Source organism: Manis pentadactyla, chromosome 16, assembly GCF_030020395.1.
Source record: "Manis pentadactyla isolate mManPen7 chromosome 16, mManPen7.hap1, whole genome shotgun sequence".
NCBI classification, from domain to species: Eukaryota; Metazoa; Chordata; class Mammalia; order Pholidota; family Manidae; genus Manis; species Manis pentadactyla.
This window is the reverse complement of record NC_080034.1, coordinates 50,549,280-50,571,524: the sequence shown is the minus strand read 5'-3', so window position 1 is coordinate 50,571,524 and position 22,245 is coordinate 50,549,280. Positions and strand designations below refer to the sequence as shown.

Below are 22,245 nucleotides of genomic sequence, written 5' to 3'. Positions count from 1 at the left end.
TTGGCCAATGAAGAAAAGATTAACCTGTCATCAAAAGGGTTATCAACACAATGCCAGGGATGGAGCATTTCACTTTACTATCATCAACTTGGGCCAAGAAAGGGAAAAACTCTGGGGCAACCTTGCTAATCTGTGAACAGAGAACTAGCAAATGCCATCAGACCAGTAATTTTCAAATGGTCATGCCAAAGTTACACAAGTTACATGGACTGTACTCCCTCTATACTCTGCTTTAAGTTCTATTTTTGTATATCCAGATAATTCAAGGAACCCATGCACCTCACTGCTGTTTACAGAATGATACTTCGGTACCACAGTTAGAATGGCAAGATTATTCAATCTGTTTGACACCGAGAAAGCTCTACCTATGCTTCTGTAGATGCATTTGCTTTTTCTGACTTTCTCTATGTATCCACGACAGTCAAAGCTTTCAGAAATACTCTTCCATTGATTGTTTGGGACATGGACCCCATATTAAGATAATCACAACTAAAAAAATGGGGTGAATCCCCAGAAGGTTTTCTAAAAACAATGGGTGGCCTCCCTTAGAATGGTGTGACTGTGAGATGGGACAAATGGCACAGATGGCAAGGATCTAAATATGTGACATTTCTTCATATATATTCCCAGCCTTAAGACTTCATCCATTCACTGGTTGCCTACTCTGTATCCCATGTGAAAGAGGAGAGCTAAAAGACACAGTTTTTGTTCTCAAGGAGCTCGGTATCAAGTGTGCAGACACGGTCAGGAAAACAGACAGTCAAAATCCTGCATGATGAGTCTCATGGGTGGGAAGCCCAGCACAGACCAGTAAGACAAAGGGGGAGAAGTCAGGGTGGATGCCCTGGAGGTGACAGCAACATTCAGTTTTGAAGAATATGCAGGAATTGCCATTGGAGAAAAGTGCTCTAGACAGAGGAAGGAGCATATGTAAAGGCATGTGGAGTCACGGAAGGGAATATGCCACATCCAGGGACATTCAAATATGAAGTGTCAGGAGGGGAGGAAGGGTGAGCAGTGCCCTCTCTTGCCCAAGAAGTCTCCTGAAGGCCATTGAGAATCTCCGACGGGTTAAGCAGCGACATGTTCGTATGAACAAGGTCGCTCTGGTCACAGAGAGAGGGGTGGGTGGGAAGGGACCCAGCTCTGCAGGTGGGAAGAGCAGCCAGGAGGAGCTCGCCACAACACTGTTGCTGTGGGGGTCTGGCTGGGAGGGGCCACGGAGGAGAGGAGCCAGGAGGAGAGAGGACCGCACAGCATCCACCCCAGGTTACTGAGTGGTCAGAAAGAAGAGCAGGATGGGGGCGTCTGGCTTGGCGCTGCCCTTCACACGGATACAGGAGAAATGATGTGATAGCTTCTTTCTAAGCCAGTGCTTTCACTTCCAATTGTACCTCTAGGATAAAGCTAAAATATTTTAACTTGTCACTGAAGGCTGTCTACCATCCCCTACACACAGCAGGTACTCAAGACAGCTGCTGTGGCGACTTGAGCACACACACAAGAATAACTTTCTCCACCTGACAACACTTTCTGATTTATCACTTTGCCCTCATGAAAGAAGGGAATTACCTCGTGACTTACTCAAAGAATAAGATAAGTACCAACATTTCCCTGATAATGTGCTCATCACAAACACGTTTTCCCTCTAGATCCGGGGCTCCTGTTCATCATCTGATTATCACAGCAAGCATTCCTATCTTCTTTTTGGTTAGGGTCTCTGCCCTCTCCTACACCCTGAAGGCTATTAATTTTCCACAAGATAAAGAACTTGTAGGTAGAGGCAGACTGAGGTTCTAAGGGAAAAAGCATCATCCTCTCCTACAATGATACACACCAGACTCTACGGAAGTCTGCATTACTGTTTTTTTTTTTTTTCTGACAATGAAGCCACAATTCAGGAATCTATGCAAAAATAATTAAGGGAAGGATGCTCCACCAAGTTCCCATCAATCACTCCTCCTTGCCATTCTGCCCTTCCTGAGCTGACAGTGCGTCAGCCGCTTGTAAGGCTACCGACACTGAGTTCCCTGCACTGCTCCGGCTGCCACTCTGTAGTTTGCTGGGGAGTGGTGACAGCCTGTTAACCACGAAAAATGGGAGTTCAGGACTGGAGGTGGCTGAGAACATTTTAACATATTTTCAAGGCACAAGATAGCTAGAATAGTTCTGCTGAGAACTTAAACATTTCCTTTTAGATCAGACTGAGTTCTCAACAAAACTTTTATGTGAAAGAAACAAGGAGAACTTTATGATAAAACAACTGTGGCGGGGAGCTGCTGTGCTCCTCTAGAAAGTCAATACAGCAACTGTGCCAACTCCCTGAGCCATGCTGACCAGCTGCACCAGGCCACTGGGCTGAGTCTCTGACACTGATAACAGCTCCTGGTGACAGAGAAACACTTTCTGTAAGGAGTACACTGGGAGCAAGAATAAAGGAAATAAAGAAATGCAGCACTTTAGGAACTAAATGATGTACAGAGACAGCAATTAGCATAACTCCTTAGCTAATAGATGGGACACCTCTAAATGGGAACAGAATACCACTCCCTTATATCACTTTTACAGAGATCTGTTTCCCACCTAGGCTATTATTTCTTTGAAGACAAGGGCCATGTCTTAGTCATGATAGTATGATGTGTCTAAGAGCACCTGACATGTAAGAGATGCTTAATAAAGGTTCTTTTGTTAAATAAATGCATCTGGAACAGGGATCAAGCAAATCCTTGAATTACATATTGATTAGAAAGATCAATGGCTCAGTGGTGGTCACAGATCAGCACTTTAAGTCACCAAATGTCTTGCTCAAAGAGCATGTGAATACAGATGAAGCAGAGGCAAGCCCTCCAGCTTCCCTCCCCGCAAATCAGCGCACTGCTCTTGCTCTCTGCAGGGTTTTTAGAAAGCCTGGCTACAGCCCCTTGGGAAGCACTGTATATACCTGAGTGCTGAACCACAGAAGGTAGGGAGGCCAGAACTTCTTCCTCCGTATGCCCAGAGCGAAAGGCCCCTGGACTGGTCCCTAGGTTTGGGGTGGTGCCCTGCTACTTCGGCTCAGATTCCTTGCCAGTGATGGTCACCCCAGGAGCTTGTTACCCTCCCAGGGACGCCTAGAAAGGAAAGGGGACACTCTGTATTGTTACAATGACTTGGGGACATGACTAGAATGTGGGGGGCTGGGACCAACCAGGGGTGCTAATTGCACTGTGACAAGCAAGAGAGTGTGCACAGCTAAGGACAGTCTGCCTGCTTAACTTTGAAACACTGGTGGTTTAAATGTCCTCTAGAACAGACGGCTGCGTCCTAGGGTCCCTCTGCATTTAATTCTGTTTACATAAAACATCTAGTCAGGTTATCAGGCCCCCTGTGTCAGGGTCTTATATCTGAGGATATCTGCAGTAATAATTTGATAGCCAACATTTATCGAGCACTGCATACCAGGTGGTGTACATCTCATACATAACTGAATCTTCCCAACAACAAATGTGGTAGGTACTATTTTTTTTTAAATTTCCAGATGAGTAAACTCATTCAGAGAAAAAAGAAGCAATTTACCAATAAAAGGAGGTACCAAGATATGAACCCAGTTCCCTCTAACCCCAGGTCCACAGACTTGACCATTAAACAACAATCCTGGTTTTCATGGGGGGCAATGGCCCAAAGCCTGGTGTGCACAGGGAGCTGCTGTGGCAGGGCCTGGACCACTGATGGGATCTCCCGAGCAAAGGCCTGCAGCCCACGTGGAAGGGACCGTGGGTCCCCGCACCATGCTGTCAGCTGCAGTCCCAGGAAGCATCTCAGTAGCAATGGTACAGTACCAATCTCTTACGTGCATCTGACTGATTTCTTGCCGAGGCCTCCAATACCAAACTACAGAACTTCCCTAAAAGCAAATCTTCACATAAAAATACATGAAATTCCTGGCAACAGTGGAGGATCCAGTGGATTTTCCTTTGAGTGGCACTAGATAATGTCAACTTCTGTAAGATACATGGACTCTCTCCAGACCCAAGAGCACAGGGTGGTGTATATTTGAACTTGGGTGCAGGGAAATTCTGCTATTTCAAATTAAATATATTAGAACAGGTCTAGTATGCATCTTGTAAAGGTGTCTGCTCTTGTTACCCTTGGGTATCTCACAAGTGATTTTTACTGGCATTTTATGTACCATACCAGAAAGCTGGTGTGGTTCAGTAGGATCAGGTGAAGATGAGACCCCAGGAGACCATGAGTTCTCACCAAAGTCCAGCTAGTGGAAGGTGCATGACCTCAGGTAATCTAGTGTAGCATTCTCATGCCTCTGCTTACGGGTCACTAAACCTTTCTAACCGAAGACTATCTGCATCTACAGCATCTATAGCTACTTCATAGGCTTGCAATGAAATAAAATGAAGCAATAGTGTATATGCAAGTAAACTCTAGATAAATGATTCTAAGAAATACATTTTCATCATCATGGTTTTTAAAAACAAAACAAGAAGAATTTCTATTCCACTTTAATTATACTCCCACCTGACCAATGTTAACTTCATTTACTAAACTACCATTCATCAACCTTCTCTTTTCCTGAGCCAGATGTACCTAGATTAAAAAGCAACTAGAATTCCTTGGTAGGAAATATATGGAGAGTTTCCACATAGACATGCATGCCCAGAAGCAGCTGCAGGAGGAAGTCAAGGGGTAGACACCGCATGCTGTATTTCCTGTGGACTCCTTCCCAGTTCCAGTTGTTTTCTGTCTTGACAGTCCTTCCCTTCCCTGTCTCCTCTGGGCTGTGAAACTACCAGATGAATGAAGGGCAGGCAACAGTCTTGATTTTTGAGCTTAAGTTTACTGGCAATCCTTTCACTACAAGAACTACATGGCAGGTAATAAGCTAGCGTGTGACACACCTGTTCACTTCCTTCTGGAGAAAAAGAGAGCAACTGCAGCCAAGAGAAGTGGGTCAATGGGGAGCATTAACTAAACATTCGGATGCCCATGACTGACATGGGCACAGCATTCACTCCACTCCAAACGAGGGCGCCCAGCCCCCACAGTTCATGGGTCCGTGGTGTGTTCACTGCGCTGCAACCATCTGTTCAGTCTGTTCCTCAAAACAGAGGTGCCACCTGCAGTAATGTCACCGACCCAGGACTGGGGCTCCAGTCTTGTGCACTCTCTTCTTTTGTCGACCCTCTCACGGACTCACTGCACTGAGCCATGTTCTTGCTATTCATTTGCCAAAAGAGCAAGGAATGGATACAGACTATTAATTTGCCAACTCTGTATTTTACAAGTGAGGAAAATGAGACTTGTTCAAGGCAATGTCACAATGTATATGTAACGTTTGGCTAATCTGAGCTTCCCAGACTTTAAATTAGCAGCTGATCCCAACCTGCAGACTCAGTCCACCTCCACCTAGTACTTTAATTATGAGATCCTTGACCCATAACCCCAAACTCTTGTTTTACTTCCCAAGAACTTCTGGCATTGGAAATCCTTACCTTTGAACTCTGGTGTTCTCATTTCTATGTCTTCAGTATCTTTTGGCCTATCATCTTCCTGACTAATCTCTATTACCATCCACGGCCTGGATCTTGGGCTCCACTGGGACCTTTGCATGCACACCTACACGTCTCTGTGTAGTATGCATGCAACTAACTTCCTCTTGTGGACTGATCTGCTTTTCAGATGCCTGGTTTTATTTCATATCCATAGTGGCTCAGCCTTCCAAGAGATGAACTCTGACCTTGCTCCTTAGTTTAGGACCCAGACTGGGTATGCCTTAGCCTCTGCCTCTGTTTTCAGTTGGCTTTCCTACCTCCACTTACACCCTGATGGTCCATGGCGGTCATCCATTCACAAAGAGCAAGGTGACAGACTCAAGTCATCAAAAGCAAACAAATACACACAAAAGCCAGCAACGCAGACGGTCGAGGGGAAAACAACTAGACAGGAAGCAGGAAGGGTGGGTTCCTGCTCTGGCCCTGCTCTGTAGCAGGATCTCAGATGGACAATGATGTCAGTAATCTATGTCCTTCCATCTACCCTCTGGAACACTGGGGAATGGCTATGAATGAATGTGTTTTGAAAAAAAGTGAACATGACTGAGATTAAAGCTATTATAATTACAGATTACTGTGTTTCTTAAAAGAAGCTTTCCTCTGAATTTCTATAATGCAGCAGCAATGTAATCATTCCCATCAAACTGGGCTCTGTTCAGTCAGAAGTTCTTAAGCTGCTCACCAGAATCACCACCCCGCCTTGCAGTGAACAGAGATTCTTAGACAAACCCAATCATATCTCCTGTGGAACGTGGATTTTTGGGGTTGGCGCCAAGGAAATGGTGTTTTTAAAAAACTCACCAAGGGATTCTGATCAACTAGGCTTGGGATCTACTTTTAAAAAAATAACATGTTTCTCTGTAACAGAAGAAATTTAAGTGTAACTATGACTCATGAATTTGTTTTGTGTTCCTTCCCACAGAAGACAGCAGTTTCAGCCCAGGTTTTCTTACTGAACTCTGGAGCCTGACAACTTCCCTGGCAAGAGAGTTTTCTGGAAGCATGAGAGCTCCGGGAGGCACTGGAAGGCTCTGAAAAAGCAATGTGTCTCATGCCCCAGACCTCACCTGTATGCATGGAGCGTGTGTGTGAAGGTGCATGACTAGAGGGGCTTTACTGCGGCCTCCAGGCTGCTGGTCCCTTTCAGACTCTTGTCTGCCCTCAAGACCCAGCTGCCTAGAGGACACAAGCCAGAGCCCTTTACTGCAGCCTGATGTTTCTGCCTGGGCTCTGTTAGCCTAGTGTCTCCCCCACCCAGCAGCTCAGGAATTGATTCCTAGAGTGAAAACTGCAGCCAGTGTCCAGAATCAGTGACACTGGTGGGATGGATGCCTCTGGTGGGAGGGCTCGGGAGGGGGAGAAGCAAAGCTCAGGGGCAGAAAACTCTGCCTGCCCAAAGGAAACATGGAATTGTTTCCAGAAGTGATCAAGAAAATGCCGGGAAGCTTTACCTGCCTAGCTGGCAGGAGAGGCGATGCCATCCGGCAATCAGCAACAGCCTTGCAGCCTTCTTTCTTTGCAGAAGGTGGCTGTCAGGTCACTCAATTTGGGGGAAATTCCAATGCTACTGGCAGAGACATGACATATGAGGAGGGCTGCTGAGAGCAAAGACAAGGCCCGGCTTCCCCAGCTGACACAGGCTAGTCTTAAAAGGCCTCTGGACCTGGGCAAGCTCGTGGCAGGTACAACAGGGTGAGTGCCCATTGTATACTGTTTCTAACAAGCCTGACTTACTTCCCCCTGGAGTCCTGAATGCCTGACATTCAGTTAATGGTCGTTTTATGCTTACTGACTGGCTAGACACTTCTCAACCAGTTCTTTACCTCTAACACCACCAGTCCCTCGTTCTCCAAGCGCGGTTCTCAGGGCCAGCGGCACTATGCCCGCCTGGAAGCTTGTTAGAAACGCAAATTCTCAGGCCTCACTTCAGATCTACTGACTCAGAAGCTCAGGGAGAGGGCCCAGCGGTCTGTGGCTTCACATGCCCTCCAGGTGATGTTGATCCACACAAATCTTGAGAGTCACTGTCCTAAGTGACATGTTCCCTGTGAACAGAACATGGTTCCCCGTGATGTAAACACACCAAAAATAAGTAAGAACCATTTTCTTTCAAGAATCTTCGAACTCATACAACATTTTATCTAAGTGAATTCATAAGCAAACACAATAACCTATTGCCATTTTTGCTTGATAAAGACTATCTATTTTAAGACTACGAAAAGATCATTTAAGTCCTCAATACAAAAATAGCATATGACTTACAAATACGAGATAGGAGAATTACGGTGAATTCTTTTATTTTAAAAAGCGTGACTCTACCACCACATTGTTTGCCTGCAAATACATCTACTAGTTAGCAGTGTGTACGAAAATCGTGGGCTTATGGCATTCATGTTTTAAGTCCTGCTCAGGAAAACAAAGTGCAGTATTTGGCTTGAATATGTGATGGAATTAAAAATATTTTTTGCAATCAATCTACACACGGTACAATACATTTTCAACATGGGATTCTAACATGGAATCATCCCTTTTCCTGTAGTTCTCCTCTGCCTTTCTAACCTATGCTTGGCCCAAATATCATGAGCCTCTAAATTTTTGCAGTCTTCTTACACATTTCCAAGTTCTGAAACACACCTAAGAGTAAGCTCACAATTTAGTATCTGAAATAGAGGTTTCTTTGGCTTTTAGACGTTCTGATGGTTTTGATTATGAAGGCTGCCTTTGATTCTTTTCCCTCTGTGTTCCTAGCTAGGCTTCTCAAATTCTCCATAGTTGCAATGTGGCTGGTTAGACATGAGGTATCCATCACATTACCTTCTGATTATGGAGAAGGTATAGGTGGCCTGTAGGTTCCTTCCTCAAGCATGTATATCATGTATAGGTAAAATTTTAAACCTTTGTTCCCAGCGCCATTTCTTCCCAGGCCTTTCAGGATAGCTAAAACAAACAATAAAAAATTATTCTTCTCTCTTTGGGAACATTTTCTAGATTCTTGTCTAATGACCAACAAAGAGAGTAAGAGATCCTCTAAAATTTAGCTGTGTTTAAGTCTTCACTATCTTTAAAATAACTAAAAAGTTGGAACTATTTCAAATACTAACCTTAGTAACTAGATCCATAAACCATACTCATAAAACAATACTCACTTTGTTAGCCAAAGGCAGATACAGTAGAAAATGTGGACAAACAATGGATGGCTCATCCAAAGTTCACAGAAATAAAAAGCCTTTTATGGCTGCATTTTCCAAGCTGGTTTTCCAGGATGGTCCTGAACTTGCTGAATCATAGTACAATTTTGTGTTTTTACGTAGCCAACGAGAAACAGTGGCATGTTGGAGCCAGCCTGTACGGGCTGGTGAGAGCTGACTTAAATTTTCAAGTCGAGTGTTAAACACAGCCATTATTAAAAAGAAAATTACATAAACTTACAATTAAACAGGTTATATAAAAGCTCATCATTCCCTAATTATTTTACCCTCTTTGACTATTATCTAGATGGTTGAAGTTAATTACATCTACCTGTTTAGTGGAACTACTTTATAATGGTGAGCTACTGTGCATCCCTTACTAAGTTCATATTTGGTGATGTCATGTTGGAGTGTGAAACTGGTCACTGTGAGAGTATTTACATTACACACATTAGGAAATCTACAAGTCAGAACCCCTGTTATCCTCACACCAGTAGCTAAACTTTCAGCGCACACTACACATTCATTTCAGCTTTTTCCTAAGGAGGTTAGAACTAGAATTCTGAAGAGGAGGATGGTACAGCTAGAGAATTTTCCATCACTACATATATAGTCACGTACCTGCAACCACATACCACCAAATCAGAATGACCCAGAGTTTCCAAATCATTGAGCACTCATTTACTATTTCCATTGACTTAGAAATGTAACTGTATGTGTGCCAGCGAGAACTCACACAAGAACACTTGCAATAAAAAAATGACACTTGACATTTGCATAAACCCTCATCATGTCCCTATAATTCAGTGGGCTGTTTTATTGAGTCCCTGTAACCACTACCAGGCTGAATCTCATTAACCTCATTTAACAGATGAGGAATGTGAGGTTAGGTGACCTGTCCGAGGTCATATATCTACTAAGTTACAGCCAGGACTCAAACCCATAAATTGGAAGTCCAGCATTATTTCAACTCTGCCACAGATTATTGCTTTTATGTCAATCTGTTTTGAAAGTGGGAATTGTTTTCAAATAATCAACATCTGGGTTCGCTCCTCTTGTTCCTTCGGTCAGCAATGTGGCCGATGATGATGTACCCATGCCTATGTTTAGGGATGGTGGCCCTCACAGATCTGCTCCCTTCCTGCCCATGCACAGAAACTGTGTCTACGCTGCTGCAATGTCCTAGATAAAGCAAAGCCAAACACACTTGGACTAATTCCTAAAGATGCTGTAGGCATGCAGGCAAGAACATGAAGTGTCCTATACTTTGGATCTAAGTTATTCAAACCCAGGGGAAGGTCTGTGGTACCCAATTTAAACAGTTAGAAGTAATATTGAATAAAGATGCCAGGTTCTTGTACTCAGTGGTGAAAACAGATAAATATGCATGTCTGTGTATGTGTGTGTCTGTACAGTTTGTTTTATATGCACACATACATACTCCATGAAGGGGGAAAACAAACTACATACACATACGGATGTGTCTGTGTGACACAGTTTGTTTTCCCCCATCTGCAGGGAGCTACAGAGCAAAAGAGAAAAAAAATTGTTGCCTTTTATCAGATACGTACACATTTTATCCTTGTAATATGTCTAAAATGATTTCATGACTAAATCCTGGGAAAAATGTGAAGAATGCTTGGCTAGATACATGCTTTTCCAGTAAAAACACAACACTGCTTATTAACTGCAGCACTTGGAGAGGACTTTTCTACATGATGTACATTTTTGTCTTAGCTTGAGACTAAATCCTGTTTGGATCTAAGTTTTCCTTGGCTTTAAAAGAAAGCTTAACTGATTGTACAACGTGGGCCTCCGGGCCCTCCACGGCCTGTTTACCACTGCAGGACAAACGAAGTGCTAGCCCATTAAACTCCCTCAGTCCTGAGACTCAAGCCAGGATTAAAACCTTGAGGTGTTCTCTCAACACACTGAGCAGAAATAAGTCTAACAGCAAAAATCAACCCCCTGTGTACTCCTGCCAGGATTTCTGAGATTGTTAATTGACCGACCTGGTAGCTAGAAAGCATTTTAGAGCCGTGTAAGAGAAGTTCCATGTGGATGGATACAAGAAATTCTTAAAGACCATTAATGAATTACTAATCCTGGCATCCTGAGAGTAGATCACAGAGTTTCCATTTTATCTCACAAATTTGGTGGGTGTGTGATGATGACTTAAAATGGTGTTGGGTTACTTAGCCAATGTTTTCTTGGAAAGAAATCTCCCTACTCTACTAAATCTGTAAGTTAGTGGGGCTGACGGGCTGGTCTACACTGAAGATGCTGGAAAGTCATCAGGCTGTCACACTAAAAGCAACACTTCCTTAGCATTTCTGAAGACTGAAATAATGAAAAGTGTGTGGCCTTCCTATATCAGAGTTAAGTCATTTCTGCCTCACAGTTGCAGAAGACAGGAGGTATATATGTATTGGTGGGTGGGTGGGGTGTCACCCAATTCTCCCTTCAATCCACTGGTTCTTAACTGGGGGCAATTCTGTCCCCCAAGGGATATGTGGCCATGTCTTGAGGCATTTTTAGTTGTCACAAATGGCATTCAGTGGGCAGAGGCCAGAGATGCTGCTAAACACCCTCCCTCCACTCCAGGCCAACTATCAGCTACAACAGAATTTTCCATCGACAATCTTTTGGTTTGCAGGCTTCTTAGGCGCCCTCAACACCCTTCTCCTCCATAACCAAAACACTGCTACCCACAGTGTGGACCACAGACCAGCCTCATCAGCATCACCAGAGAGCTTGTCAGAGATGCACAACCTACAGAACCAGTATGTGCATTTCAGCAAGGGCCCACGTGACTCAGACGCTCTTGGAAGCTTGAGAAGCTCTGTGCGGGCATCTCTGTCCCTGAACCTCCAGTCCTCCTTCTGCTCCAGCATCATGAAGTCTTTCCACCCTGCCCTGCGATCATGCAGATCTTGTAAAAAGCAGCTCCCCTCTTCAACCAACCATCCCTCAAACATGCCCTCCACAGGGTCCCCCTGGTGGAGTCCCTATTCAGGCTGCAGCCACTCAGAGGGCGCCCACCCCACACAGCCCTGTGCAGGGCCCACCACTAGTCCCTCTAGCCTCAAGCAGAAATCCCTTCTCTCCTGACCTCACAGCCAAGTCCAGACAACATGGCCATTTGTTCATACTCCCTGCTTCAAGGTTCCAGCTTCCAGCCTTTACAGATGATCTGGGTACTGACTGATGGCATTTCTATTTGGCCTCTTTAGTGACCACAGGGATGGACATCTTACACGAGAACTCTTGGTTCCTTAATCTTGTTTACAACAGTGAGCACCACTCCCCCCAACCCCCATGTCAGAACAGCCATTCATTCATCAAACAATTATGGTACACCCCTTTTGTACATGACTGTGCTCAAGATATGAAGAATACTGTGTTGTTCTTGTTCTCAAAGAGCTTACAGTCTTGGGGGTGGGGGTAAAGTCTTTATTTTGGCATTAGAAAGGAGCTCCAAGAATTATAAGTCAGCCAAAGGCTCAAAGAAGGTCACAGTCTGTTCTTGCTGGGGTGGGATATCTTGGCCATTTTTGTTCGCTAACATTCTAACCTGGTAGTTTCCACGTGCTGGGAGAACCAGGGCCAATCCAAGGAAACAAAGAAAAATAAAGACAATGTAGTGAATTTACCACAAGGCTAAATTGGGACGTTTTATTCTGAGATTATATTATTCTGAGATACATATTCTGAGAGTATATTATTGGCGATGTCAAAATGTCCCTTCCTTTTAAAAAAGATTAGAAAAGTTATTTTCAAGTATCCTCATATTAAAACAAATACTTGACATGCATATGTCAGCTCCCATGTAAAAAAAAACAACCCTTGAAATCGAGCAGAGACGCTACAAGTCTGCAGCAAGAGGGGGTGCTGCTTGGATGGGGGATATCTGGGTGTAGTGGGGTTAGTCAGACTTGCTCTGAAGCCACATTTGCATGGCTCTTCAAACAAGATGGAGAAATCACCACTTGTTCTTAATAAAAATGGGAAGATTGATGGAAATTAAGAGTGTGTAAATGCCTCTGCACCACCACTTGGCTATCACCAGTAATACAATACAACATCTGAGATGACTGTGTGCGTCTACTCAGGGGTTCAAGAAATTGTTACTCCCTTTCCTGGAGGCAGTAGGACTCAGGACCTTGCCGGGGTGGCGGCAGAAGTTTCAATGTGCCTCAGCAAAAGGTTAAACACCCTTGAGCCCACATGTTTTTCTTTTTTGGTGGGGGTGCCTTTTCTCTTTGGAGTACACCTTCCTCTTGGAATTAGCACAAAATCGAGGGTTGCCTCTGAATGGGAGGATGACTCACTCAGTCCCAAGAAGGACTGAAAATGGCCAGCGTGGGTGACTTTTGCTCTTGGCTTCAGAGAGGAGGCTTCCTGTGGGTGCTTTTGTCCTTGGCTGATACTTCTACCTCTTCTCCCAATAAAGGGTGGTTCTGTGTTGAGGGGAGAGATAGGAGGGTGAGTCTGAGGCCAGGGCAGCCGAGGGCCTGGATTTCAGTGAGGGCCTTAGGTCCGAAGGGGTCGCTGTGGCTCAATTCCTGTGACCTAGTCTGCTTGTGTTTTCATGAGAGACTCTCCTGAATCGTCAGCTCACTGACCACTCTTTCTTCATCTCCCTTGCTGCCTCCCCTCTTCTAGCATGACCCCTGTCCTTGGTCTCTGCTTGCTCTCGGCGGCCTCGTCCACTGTAAGCCTGACTCCTCATCTCTGCTGAGGCCCCCAAGACCCTGACCTCCAGACTCACATGCTTGGCTTCTCCTGTCTCGCCTGGTTATCTGTCTCCTCTCTGTCTCTAAAAAGCCCAGAAACATCCAAACACAACTCGGTATCTTCCTCTCCAAGCCTGCCTCACCTCCTTTACTTTAGAATCTTTGTTTTTCTAGTCAAGAAGCATGCCATTTGCAGAAAAACAAACAAACAAACAAAAACCCAAAAAGCAAAATAATTAAATCTGAAAAGAAATCAGGAAAGCAGAAAGGTAATTTTTGAAAAAAACAAAAAAAAAGAAAGAAAATTGGAAAAGTCAGTGTGCTCAATATCTAATGTTGGATACAATCCTTTCTGGACAAGCATTCACTTCACAGAAATCCGATTTTCTACAAGAATCCAAGTTTGGAAGCCATTCCAAAGAGGCGCCTCAGCCCTGAGTTTCCTCGGGGGCAGGTACTGAACAGCAGAGGAGAGAAAACTCAGCCGAAGCGCTCATGTCACCGGGACTTCTGAGCGCTCTCTACTCCTTCTGCCAGCTTCTCATAAAAGCGTGAACACTCAGGCAAAAGGAACTGGAACATAACTGCTAAACTAGCAGGACAATACATCTGGTTAGCTAAGCAGGAAGCTAACTTCACGAACAGTGAGCTTTTGTGAGGGGGGGGGTCATTTTTCTCTTTTATTAGGCATGTGAAACATGTTGTCATATTTGGCCAGTTACTACCTCCCTAAGTCAAACAGCTGGTGACGATCTGGAACTTACCCCGGGAAGAGTTTAACACTTTATATACCAGCAGGAACTACTCATCGGCAGAGACTGCTTCTAGGACATGAATTGGGCATTGCTGCAAAGCTTTTAAGGATGGAAACAGGAGAGCTGTGGCCGAGAGGTTTACTTTAGCTGTAGCAGGTAAGCTGATACAAAGAAAGGTTAGATCATCAACAAAATCAATCTCTGCAAGACTTTCATCTCCAGTGGGAGGAGTGCCCATTGATGGAAACATTTGGAGTCTCTGGTTCAAGAGGAAAATAAATCAGTATTGACTTTTAACTGTTCACTTCCCAGCAGCCCCAACAAAAATGCCACACTTAAATCTCACTAGCATGGCTGAGTGTTTTTCTCCCTTTAGGACCAACAGCTCTACCCTGGTATTGCTTCCAGCTGGAATCTCAGGCTGCCACATTTTCTCAATCACCAGTTGACCATGTGGTTGAAGATAAGACCTCCCTCTGTGGCCAGTTATTCGTTTCTAGTTCTAACACTTGCCGGTCACTCATTTCCCCTAGAGTTTAGGGTTTCCTGTACCCGCACCACCAACTATCCCCCTTTCTTTCTACTCTCTTATTGTAGTGCTGTAGAATGGGGACAGTGTACATCGGTCAGGAAGATTTTATGGTTTTTCTAATTTGTTTTTAAAAATGAGATGCAACTGGCTTATAGCAATTTTCTGGTTAACAACATGTACACACAACCCACAAGCCAAGAACAACCGAAGAGCAGAGGCAGTAGGAACATAGACCGTTACTTTTGAGGCCCTTCCCATTGCTTAGGATCAGGTCTGTAACACATGCAAGGCTTCGCTGGAACAAATTAGGAAAGCTGTTTCTTCTTTCACATGAGAATTGTTTACCTGGGCCCAGACCCATCCTGTTCTCTTTAATCAGCATTCAGCTCTCACTGACATTAGGCAGGAGCAGAGAACATCCGACGTCAGACCCGGCTCTGGCCATGCTCCATGTTATTGCAGAAAATGAAGAGGGCAGTGCCCCATGGCAGTGGCTGCAGAGCTGCTAAGCTTTCTACACAATTATGCACGAGAACTGTGTCTGCTGACCCAGAGCAAGCCACATCGTACATCCACAGAAACATTTTCACAGTGCCCCAAGAAACACTTCACAGTGCCCCAAACATTTTCACTTGCCAACCAAGTCAGGGGGGTGGTTTTGATTCAGTCTAAATTTAAATTTGTAGATAAAGAATTTTTAATAAAACAATGTTTTGGATTTTGACATCTTATTGATTACATATACATGTATGTATATGGGTATGTGTGCGCACGTGTATCTATATAAACACATGCACAGATGCAAAAAGACTGGGGCCCTAGCATGAAGTAGAACTCCACCAGGCCCCAAACCTAGCAGGGCACGGTCAGCTCTGGACACGGACCTCTGAGTCCACAGCAGACTCATACACACAGTGCTGCCTCGATGACAGCAGGTAAAGCATGGAGCTGGCTGGGGTTTGGCTTTCTAGCCGACAGGTAAAGTTTCTTCCATTTTTCTAAGGAGGGGAAGCTGACAAGCTCCTTAAGCTCAGCAACCTTCATACCACTCTTATTGTGCGGCTCCTTGTCAGTGCTATCCTCTGACCACTTCTTCAGTTCGCTCGCCCCCCAGACTGCCTGGTCCTGAAAGAGGCGGACAGCAGGAAGGGCTAGTCTGTCGGGTGCATGGGGCATTTCGGGGCTCTGGGTGCCGTTCTTGCAGTAAGGGTAAAGGAAATGAGACACCGTGATATGGGTAAAGGAATAATGCTTTAAAAAAAAAAAAACTTAAAATAAATATGACAAAATACTGACACTGGAGGGAGCTCTAAACATCTAGTGAGAGAAAAAAAAAATGCTGAAATTCTATAAAATTACAAAGGGAAGTTACTGTTTGGGAGGATGATGTACTGAACTCTGGTTGGTGTGTCCTTCCTTGATATGAATCCAGAGCAGCAGACAGTTAGTGATGTCAATCCAAGTCTGTGTGTGTGTGTGTGTGTGTGTGTGTGTTGTGGTTGGGGGTGGGGAACAAATAAAAATACCCTTAATTATGACTCCTTAGTCAAAAAAGGAGGCCAATTATTCTTGGCTTCCACATGACCTCCGAAAAACATACCCTGGAAATCTTTTTTTGGTGAGTTCTTTAAGCAGAGTATTTAAGAGGAAAATAACAAGAGAAGGGTCAGAGAAAGTGAACCCGGTAGATACTGGCCCGTTTTGCATTCCCGCTCCCCACAGGATGGGCCTTTGGGGGGACTTGCTGTCTAATGCTCCCCACCTGGCTCCAAAGCCCCTGTGATGAGAAGCCATCTGGCTCACAGCCGCCCCCGGGTCCAGAACCCAACTAGACACAACATGCTCTGACCCAATGGGCCATTCGAAATGTTGGGTTAAGGGACATGTGGACGCTTAGCATCTCTCACTCAGCCTGCTGCTTGGCTATGAAGGGCATGCTTGCTGGAGGAGTGGTGCCGCCTCTGACGGTGACAGGTCCTCGGCTAGTCTTTAAGCTGTGTCCCAGCCCTGCACATGCACACTCTCCACGCTGGCAGCGTCCTGATCCATGTCCCGTGTTCCCTGCCTAGTCGCTCCTCTGCCAGCCCTGGTGCAGGCTTGGGAGAGGTCCAAGCTGGAAGCACACTTCACTGTACTTTGTACTCATAATAATCACATTTCAGTCACCCAGTTTTAGTCTAGGAAACATTCTTCCCTCATTTAATGAAATGATCCAGCATCTGAAACATTAATTCATGGCACTAAGCTTGGAAGGTGTCTTGGTATTTGTTGAATTTCTCATTTGACTTTCTCAGAATCCTAAATGGCACCTGTTAGCAAAAACCCGCATCTCAACCCTTTGCCTTGACCTGGAGTAAGAGTTCATTCCAGGTGGCACGTGCATGGCCCGGGGGCTGCTCAGCCCATGTGGTGGATGAGACATCCGCTCTGGGTTAGTGAGTCTGTGGCAGGCACACAAAACTTACATCACTTGTTGATTAAAGTCTCTACTCTTAAGGAGCCATCTGTTTATATAATACCATTAAAAGCCCCCAGTCCTAGCTGTATGCTATAAATGACTAATAGTGCCAGGAACTATGCAATAGTTTGTATTTTACCTTAGAACACCTTCTTTTAAAGTTTTTTTAAAAATTGAAGTACATACAAGAAAATGCATGAATCTTAGTGTACAGCTTGATGAATTCTGACATGTGTATACACTCAGGTAACCATCACCCAGATGTCAACATTTCCCCCTTCACCTAGTTCACCCATCCCCTGACCACCCCAACCCACCCCCCACTGCAACCACCAGTCTGTTCTCTGTATTTATGGCTCTATTTCTGCTTTGTTTGTTCATTTGTTTTGTTTTTTAGATTCCACATATAAGTGAAATCATATGGTATTTGTCTTTCTCTGATTCATTTCACTAAGCATAATAATAACCTCTAGGTCCATCCATGTTGTTAGATTATTTTGGAACACCTTTAATTTCCCAGCCTATCTCCTTTCAATTCCAGGTAACCCTGGCTCAACACTTTCCCCAGTGTTCACTCTGATGTCATGCAACGTGTTGACAGAAATTATGTGTGCTATAATTCAAAATGCTCTCAGGGAGCTAGGCACAGAAATCAAACAGATTGGTAGTGCAGGAAGCAATAAAACAATCAGTTTAAGCCTAGGTTTCATAGAATGCTAGCTCTAGAAGAGATCTCACCAACTATTCTGAACCCTCCTTTTGGTGGCTGAAGCACCTTCAGGTTGCTGGTGGCCCTGCTGACTGGAGAGCAGCTCCTCTCCAGCCACAACACCTGCCTCTGCCCCTTACCATAGACTCCCAGCAGCACCTTCTGTCCCTAAGTCTTGGCTAATATTTATGCATCCCATGTGCGAAGTCTTGCTAATGTCCTTCACAAAACACTCATGAAATCAGTACTCCAATGAAGACAATAAACTTGCTGGAGGCTAAAGAAGAGGCAGAAGATGGGGAGAGGTGCTGAGGCAGGGGCTGGGAAGGGCAGCTGTACTTCCGGGCTTCACCTTTGCCCTCACTTCCTCATGAAATGACAGTGTATCACGAGCACGGGGAGGAGCTTTTATATGTGCGGTTCCTCTTTGGAAGGGAAAGACTGTAAACATATGTTGGGGATATATTGCCTTTTGCTTTATATGCAGAGGAAGCTGAGGTCCTGCAACCACTCCTCCTTCTCATAGCCTCGTCTTCTCTTTCCTTTTCTCCCTCTATAGTTTTCCTTCCTTAAATTATGACAAGAAGTCACACACTTGGAGGAACGATGAGGTCAATAGAATTTTTGGCTTCTTTTTCTCTCTAAATTAATCATACCAAAAAGAACCCAAGTTAAATGATTTTTCAAGAATGCAAAGGAAACTTGGCAAGCCCTATTTTGATTCACTCCCAGTCAACTTCTAATTGAGCCACCTCTATTTTTAAGGCAATGAGCTTGAGCTCAGGGAGCTCAAACCTAACAAATATTTTGCATTTATAACCTTTGAAGGCATTACTAGATGTTCAACCTCCTTAATATTCTGCAGAACAGAATCAGATTGGTTAAAGTGTACAGCAGGAGGAGGCCAGCAGTCACCTAGGAGGAGGTCATGGCTCAGAGAGATGATGTGGTTGTGCCCGAGGTCACGGAGAAAGTAGCAATAATGACTGTTCGCTTGGCTTAAGTTTAGACGTTGTACTCCAAAGTTTTAACTGCAGGTTCATGAAGTAAGTACATTATTAAAAGGTTTCTACAAAACATTCACCCCTAAGGCTATGCCTTTATGATTCAAAATCATCTGGATAGAATGCATGGAGTGAGACAGCTGGGCAAACCAACGACTGGGTGGACATCTGCAGGGCGGTGGCTTCTCTCCCCATACCACACTCACTGATGTCACTAAGAGTGCACTGACCTCCCCGTGGTCAGTCTGTCCTAAGGAACATGTCAACACATGTTCCCAGAAATATCTGTATCACTTTTTGGGTGCTGAAGATGACTGCATTTACAATATTTTGTTTACTTACATGTCATTTCAATGAGGTATCGAAAGGCGCTTAGTAAAACCCATACTTCAGTTGAAGCGGAAAAGTAAGATGACTAAAATGCCCAAGGGCACAATGCTGCCAGCTAGTTGTGGCATTAGACTAGAAACCTCTGCTCTGAGGTCTCAGGTCGGTCGCTTTCCACCACCAGATCGTGTATAACTCAAAGCCCAAGTGGAGGGGCAGAGCTGTGTGCTCGCTTGAGTCTAGGCAAGTCTGGGTGAGTCCAGGTGGCCCGTGAGGTAGATGAAGAGATGTTCTATTTGCACTGAAGTTTGTTTAATGAGGTTCTGACCTTCCTGGGCTAAGACTGCTACACAGTTCTTGAAGTTCAGTAATTCTTGGACCTTCTCAGCATCTGGCAGTTGAAGGAAGGAACCGATGCTGAGCAGAGGGCTCAATGCGCAACTGTGGGCACGGCTGAAGGAGGGCAGAGTGGTATCAGTGGGAAGGGATATAACAGAGCACCTACCAGCCCAGCCTTTCGGGGAGGAGAGTGCACAGGGATAGTGGGGTCACCAAGGACAGTAGCCCGCCCTGTTTTGTGGCCTGAAAAGAGAATTCTTAACATTCAGGAAGGGAGCAGATGCATTTCCCTGCCTCTACTTGGCAAGAGCATAAAGAATGGTCAATCGCCAGCCTTTTTGACATCAAAGGACAGAAATAGGAGCTGATGAACATTCCAGAAGACTGTCTGGGGGCCATACCAAGAACATAGTGACAGACAGAGGAAAGGGGCCATCATGACCCAGGGAGGAGAAAGCTGGAAGGTGCTTGGAAGAACCTTGGTGACAGCCCAGGAGTAGGCAGGGAGACAGATGTGTCAGGGGTGGATGGGGGTTTGAGGAAGAGGGTCTTACATTACAGGTATCTTCATGAGCACTCCTCGCAGGTATGCTTAGCAAGGCATAGCCTTCTGAAGCTGAATGAGTGTCTCATTTAAATAAACTACACCTATTTTAAATAATGACTTCAGCAAAGCCTGCTTTCTCATTTGCTCTTTCCCATTGCTCAATGCAGTTCAATATTAGATACATTACTGAAGATGGTCTTGTGAACATTTTCCTTCATCACATGGGTGCCCTGAAGATGAGACTGAAGAATAGGATGATGATGGTAAAAAGGTTCATGATAACTCAGGCCTTATCATCTGATAGGCATAGCTCAAGATCATGCCTTGTACACTGTTATTTAATTTTCATAAACACCTTTCTGGTTTAAATTAAGGAAAATGACAACCATGTGACATGCCTAGTCCAAATTCTCACAGCTAGTAGGCAGCTGAAGTAGAACTTAAACCCAGGTATGTCTAATTCCAGAACACAGTTCTTGCCTTGGCACCCAGCAAAGTGTCTGGAACATAGTAGGTGCTCAATAAATGTATACAGGTGCTAAGGTTTAGCCAATCAAATGGCACAAGGAGCTTCATTCTTCACCTAGTTGGTTAGATATACCTTAGTGTTTTAATACAATAGAAACACTGTCACCGGATCGATACTGCCTGCGCAAGAACAAATGATTCTGAGTTGCTCTGACATTTATTTTCCAAAACGAACTCGTCTCTGCCCCCAGCATGTACAAATTGGCAGGAGTCGGTTCCCTGGAGCTGTTTCTCTGTCTAACAGAACCGCTTTTGCTTCTGGCCCCCCCATGCAAGCACAATAATAAAACCTATTAAACAACAACAACATGGTCATTGTGGTTGTTACTGTGCACCTGCTCTTTTGAGCGCAATCAAGAACTTGACTTGCGTTTATGTAACTTAAAAAGCTGGTTTATGGAGGTGTAAGGTTGTTTTAAGATCATTTTAAAAGCCTTTAGACACGCAGACCCCAGGTGCTTCCCGGCTCCTCTTCCCCACACATACTGAAGCGGCTGGTTTTATAGAGGTTCCACGCAACTGCACTCCCCCTGCTGGCCGTCTGTGGGAGCTATTTCTAGGCTGATGCCGGACGGGAAGGGTAAGTTAAAGACGGAAAAGGCTTAAGTTATCTCCATAGCATAACCCGTCAAGATTTGAGCTTGGGTTCATGTTCTTTGGCCGCAGAGGATGGGCATCAAATCACCAACAATGTATGAAGGGCTTTAACTGAATGGCAGCTGTGAAATAGAGGATGACATGGGGGCTGGTTCGGGGGTCCTGGGCTCTAGCATCCCTTCAGGCTTTTACTTTCTGTGACCACAGGCAAGTAGCAACCTCTAGCCACCTTCCTTTCCTCTTATTATTCTTTTCAATTTTGAAGTACCGTGACTTTACTGTATACTTAATTGAAGTCTTTTCCCTGAAGGAATTTATAATCTAGTTGATGATATAAGACTTGCTACCATAAACCAGAGAACGAAGTGCATGCTGAAAGGCCTTTCATAGAGGAGGAGAACCTGAAATGACCTTTGAAGGATAAATCTGATTTAACTGCAAGAGGATATTCCTCTCTAATGCTTGCACTGGGATTTCTGACTAAGACTCACTTCACAGGCTCTGTCGGGCTTTTTCTGATGTAGCCATATTTTGGAGATTATGACTCAACCAGGGGTTTGTCTAAACCTGTGGAAGGGGATGCCTTTGAACATATCATTCCATGCTTTAAACACTGTTAACAGACACAAAATTCAAACACGTAAAAACAGCGTGCTTATTTGCTTTACTAAATTATCCTTTATTTTCTAAAGTCTTCATCATGAATTTCCTTTAAACTAGGAACCTCCAATGAACAAGGTACGTCAGAATCACATATAATATTCAGGTCATACACAGTGCCTGTGGAGCAAAGTCAATCTGAGTGAAGTGTTCACTCAGTGTAACTGTGGCCTCTTTTAATGAGAATGGCCAGTTATGCAGAAGATGTAAACTATGTAAAAATAAGAGCCTCAAGAATGCTAATATTAGCTACAGTTTATGCTTTTGAAGAAAATGGCTTCTATCATGAATAATCAATAATAATTATATATAACTAATT

The 22,245-nt window shown here is 44.4% G+C and overlaps 1 protein-coding gene across 3 annotated transcripts in view; it reads right to left on the bottom strand.

The window, feature by feature from the left end:
* The window catches only part of ATXN1 (ataxin 1), a 260,883-nt gene that overhangs the window by 62,989 nt on the left and 175,649 nt on the right, over positions 1-22,245 (bottom strand). The gene's annotated exons all lie outside the window — the stretch shown is intronic.